Source organism: Camelus bactrianus, chromosome 23 (genome assembly GCF_048773025.1).
Source record: "Camelus bactrianus isolate YW-2024 breed Bactrian camel chromosome 23, ASM4877302v1, whole genome shotgun sequence".
In the NCBI taxonomy this organism is placed as follows: Eukaryota; Metazoa; Chordata; class Mammalia; order Artiodactyla; family Camelidae; genus Camelus; species Camelus bactrianus.
The window spans coordinates 30,890,699-30,896,449 of NC_133561.1; positions in this window are offsets into that span (position 1 = coordinate 30,890,699).

The following is a 5,751-nucleotide window of genomic DNA, read 5'->3' on the forward strand; positions in this document are numbered from 1 at the left end:
ACCAACACATAAAACAATAGGTGCATGTGAAATGAGTCTTAAGTTGTATAACTTATATCATCAAAGCTCCCCTTTCATCTTTCACCCTCCATTCCTCTACATGCATGAGGCCACTTGTTGAACAACACCCTGCTGTTCCCTGAAAACGCCACATTCTCCCTTGCCTGCCTGCCGTTTCACTGTTTTCTCTAACTAGAATGCTTTTCTCCTTTGTTTTCAATGCTTTCGGGCCTATAATTCGGAGTGGAATTGCTGGGTGATATGCTAATTCTACGTTAAACTTTTTAAGGAAACACTGAAGTATTTCCACAGTAGCTACATCATTTTACATTCCCACCAGCAAATGCACAAGGGTTCCAATTTTTCCACACCCTCACCAACACTTGTTAGGTTTTCTGTTTTTTGCTCTTTATTTTTTATGGCCAACCTAGTTTGTGTGAAGTGGTATGCCATTGTGGCTTTGCATTTCCCTAATGACAAACCTCAATAACTTTTAAACATACCTACTTTCCTCCAATCCACTGACTTGATTTTGACCTAGTATACTGCAACAACCTACTTCACAGAGTAACTATTCGGATTAACTGAGTTAATGTATAAATCCACACAGGAAGACTCAGTTGAAGCATCTCCATGTCTTTGAAGACTTCCAGAGCCTTCCTAGCATTCAGTGTTTCCTCCTATGACAAAGGCATATTGTTATTAAAGCCCTCCAGAAAGTTTCTAATATGCAGCCATGATTGAGAACCATCAGACTGGGGCAATGTTCCCCAAACAGGTCATATCATAGGAGTCATCTGGGGCACTAATTAAAAGGGTGATTTCCTGGCCTTACACCAGATCTCTGGAAACAGAATTTCCAGGAGAGAGGCCTGGAAATCTATATTTTAAAAGAAGTGCCCACAGGTGATTCCTATGACGAGGCCTATTTAGGAAACCCTGGGCTAGTGGATAATCAAAGGGCAATAAACACTGAGGGCAATTTGAAACCAGATAATCTGGTTTGCAAAATGCGATCTTCTTGCATCCTGTCCCTGGAAAGGTAAAGTTTACTCATCTTTGGCTGATGACTTACTTACTGCAGGAGTGATACCTCCCTGGACTATCGCCCCACCCACATCCGTGTGACAGAGACTGGCCATCTTTAACCCTTTAACTCTGTGAAGTCTAGACTTCAGTGTGATTCCCAGAAAGAGCCTGAGCTTTCCCTTCCAGATGCCTAATTATTATTTGTGGCTCTTCCTTCCTCTTTGGTGAGATCATACTGTTCCTACTATGTGCGGGAAATGTTCCAAATGCCATGATGTCACTAATTCTCACAGCATCTCTATGAAAGAATAGTGTCTCCATTTTTTAGATATGGCCCAGAGACATAAAGGAGTTTGCTCAAGGTCACATACCTAATATGTGACTGAGCATGGATTCAAACCCATGTGATTACAAAGCTGTGGCACATTCCACTCTGCAGCCCTGCCTCTCAAAGATTACTTCATCTCCCCAGTTATAGCTCACCGGACTATTTTGCTTGCTGCTATGTCTTTCCAGTTATACCCAGTGATTTCAGAACTGCAGTTCCAAAATACCTGGAACCATTCAGGCTAGAGGAATCGAGGGAGAGTCTCCAGGGGGCTTTGGGAAAAGGGAGTTCAATTAGAGAGAAGCAAAGGGCATGGTGAAAGCAACTAGCTGTGAGCACAGATGGCCATACTTCCCCATCCCACCCCCATCACTACATCCTCCTAGAACTGAATGAAGCCGGAAGGGGATATCACCTTAGCTCTGGGCAGCAGGAAAGAAGTTGACCTCTGCGAGGGAGACAGCAAGGGAGGGGTTATAGCAAGGGGAAAAATGGGAGGAGGCACCCCTTCCCTGGCAGAAACAAAAGACAGAAAAGTTTCCAGCCGTGTTAGGCTAGTCTTGTGACTATGCCATGCTCGTTGGGGGATCCAGGATTTACAGGGTTCTGGAATTTTATGATGTTGCAAGATAAGTATCCAGGTCATCCATGGAGAAGCCTTTGGTAGACAGCAACTATCCATGAAGGAAAGTCATGGGACCCGGAGGACCCCAGGATAATGGCTAAATGAACCACATGGTAGGAAAAGCACCAAGCAAGACTGAAGAAGGCTGCTCACAGAGGTCCTTCTCTCATAGGCTCCTCCACTGGCCCCTGGCAGTGATCAACACCTCCTCCTTCTCCAGAATTCTCCACCCCCACCAAAAATCTCATATGCTAAGTGAAACACTGTGCTTGCTATACAAATGCCATTTCATGACACATCATCGCCCTCTCCAACTAGACTGCTACCCCAAGCTTATCCTATATAGAAAATCCTGGAGCTGCTGCTAGCCTCACTGTCTTCTGGAGGACCTTGGATGGGGATGCAGTGAGTTTGTGACCATGTTGCAAGGGGGAAATCTCTCTCCTATAGTAATGGGCGTGGGTCAGAGACGTCTGACCTGAACTGGTATCAGTTATAGCTGAGAGAGGAGAAGGAGAGGATGCTGGAGAGAAAGACAGTGACAGAAGACAGAAGGGAACTCAGCAGGCCTGGGGAAAGGCTTCCTGGAGATGAAGAGACTGGCAGTGGTCTTCCATCTTCTTGATGGACATTACAGGCCATGAGGAAGTTAAAGCCATATCTGAAAAAAAGAGATTTTTTTAATGGGGAAGTAGGGGTGAGACTCTGCAACCAAAGTCTCAGGGCATATCCTTCAGAGAGGCAAAGAGTAGAAGAACTTTCTGGGCTGACAAGCTTTAAGAGTAAGCATATCTTGAAGCCAGAGGAGCTCCTACATGACCTACATAAAGGTCTGCTGTCATGCCAGAGACCCTCACTGTCTCCTTGACACCACCACCCCCTCCCCCCCCCCAACTGAGTCTCTCCTTCTGAAGCATCTGGCTGGCTTGCTACCTGCTGCTAGTTCCTGTCTTTTCATCTGTGACCTCTGCTTCCTACATCCGTGCTTCTCTCTTCACAGACTGTAGCTATTTCTGCTTTTTCAGTAGGGGAGGGCTGGGTGTCTTCCCCTCGCCAGGGTCACAGCGGGCAGGGCTAGAAGGAAATCGGCTCCCCGCAGCCCCTCTCAGTGTTTGGCCCTAGGGATCAGCACAATACAGGGCAAACTACCTGGATGGGTCTCATCCATCTAATCCATCATCCAATCAACATACTTATTTAGTACCTACTAAGTGCTAGGAGCTGGGAACACACAAAATAGACATAGAGCTTATAGTCTTCTCAACATAGTGGCCTTGAGGCTTCAGAAGCTCCCAATACTGACGTCTTCTGTGCTTATATACTCACAGAAATATTTTCAGTACCTATAGCTAGTGAAGAACTCATATCTGAAATGTATGAAGAACTCCTATAAAGCAATAAGACAGAAAGCCTAGTAGAAAATGGACAAAAGAAATGGACAAAGTACTTGAACAGATATCCAAATAGCAAATAAATGTATGAAAAGGTGCTTAACCTCATTGGTTATCAGGGAAACGCAAGTTTAAACCACAATGAGATACCATTACACACCCATCAGAATGGCTAAAATTTTTAAATCTTTTTAGATTGACACTGTAAAGTGCTGATGAGGATGTGGAGTAACTGGAATGCGAAGACATTCCCAGAAGGAGTGTAAACTAACAGGAGAACTTTGGAAATCATTTAGTAGCATTTACTGACACTAAACATAGGTCTGTTCTATGACCTAGTAAGTCTGTTCCTAGGTATATATCCAACAGAAATATAAACTTCAGTGTACCAAAGGACACAAACCAAACTGTTACAGAAGCATTATTCAGAATAACTTCAAACTGGGAACAAGCCAAACGTCCATCAACAGAATAATTGAAAAATAGATTGTGGTATATGCATTTAATGGTGATGAAATATAATTCATATTTCATGGCAAGAAAAGAAAAATTTAAACATACAATTCTTCTCTGCCCTTTGGGCCTCCTTCTTTCCCTTTGGTGTGTATGGTGCATCTGCCTTAACCAGACCTCCTTAGGAGGTAACAGTCCTTCTTGATCTTGTAAGGGGTTACAAGGACCCACTACTTGCTTTGTACTGCAGCTCTGGATTGTACAAACTGTCAATACATCATTTGATGTATAACCCTTTGTCTCAAAAACGTATATAACTGTGCTTTGACCTGCAACAGGTGGAACAGGCCACAGAGCTTTCTGAAAGACTGACCCGCAGGTTATAATCCTCAGGATGGCGTGAATAAAACTGTCTGTTTCTTTCTTATATCGACTATTGATTAACTTTTCATCAATATTTGCAATGACATACCATGCAGCAATGAAAATGAATGAGCTACTGCCACCACATCGTTATGCATCAATTTCACAAACATAATAGTGAGTGAGAGAAGCCAGGCACAAAATAAGACCTACTGAGTGGTTTCATTTATATAAAGTTCAAAAGCAGGTAAAACTAACATATTGGATTATACAGAGGTTAATTTGGGAAGGTGTGTGGGGTAGTGACTGGGAAGAGACATGAGGAGGGCTTCTGGGGTGCTGGTAATGATCTGATTCTTGATCTGGATAGCGGTTATACAGGTATATTTACTGTGTCATAATTTGTTGACCTGCACTCTTAGGATTTGTGCACTTTCCCATAGATCTCATATGCTTCAATTTTTTAAAAAAAGAAACTCACAGGAGAGGGGAAATGCTTTCAGAGAGTTTAAAAAAAGGAGAAGGTGGGAAGAGAATAGAAGGCAGATTAAGATTTTACATACAGGTGGCTGAGTTGTGGCAAGATGAAAAGGAAGCACGGAGGACTGTTGAATGAAGCAGGGCAGGAACTGTTTCCAGCCCCTAACCGAAGTCTCCAGATACATCAGTCTTAATTTCCCACCCGACCCTACATCACCCGTTAAAAAATGGATCTTTTTGGACGAAGCCCAAGATTTCCTAGTTTAGCAGTTACTTCTGTCTCCAGGCAGAGACACTCAGTGTTGGTAGCCAAAATTAGAACCCCAATTTTGACACTAACATTTCCTCTAGTGGGTGCTGTAAGACTGCAGGCAAATGTCCCAGCAGCCAAACTGGAATAATTCTGATTACTAGAGTGGGAGGTGGGAGGCTAGATTGTATGTTTGTCATCCTTGTTCAAGGGAATTACCTGCTCCTGTGGTTGTGTATGCTGGTGTGTGTGTGTGTGTGTGTGTGTGTGTGTGTGTGTGTGTGTGTGTGTGTCTGTGTGTGTGTAAGAGGCAGGGACAGCCAAAAGCTTCATACCAGTACTGTGTTCTCTTCCGAGGCACACCTCTACTCCAAACCCCATCCAGGGGTCTGGAGTCATGCTCGAATGCCCCCTGAGCCACTTTCGGGAGGAAAATGACAGGAAGGAACCTCTGGTCACAGGTTCCACTGACAAGAGGGGAAAACCTAGGGGTGGCGGTTCCTTTATGGAGGTCACACCCCCTGCACAAAAACATCCCCCAAAAGAACTGGTACCGAGTTTGCATTGGAGAGGTGGAGATACCCCAGGGAGGAAGTGGCAAAGGCGAAATGGGAACACCCCTCTTTGATCCCCTAAGGTGCGTCAGGGAAAGTTGGACTTCGTTTAGCCTGGGATGGAGACAGCTCTTCCCATGCTGCCACCAGGATCGGTGGGTCAGAGGAAGCCAGGCTCCCCTCCGCCCCGGCCTCAGGTGGTGCGCGTGGAACCCCAGCGGTGAGTCTGACCTCTTTTCCCGCCCGCCCGCCCATCCCCACCCCTTTCTAGGCCGGGA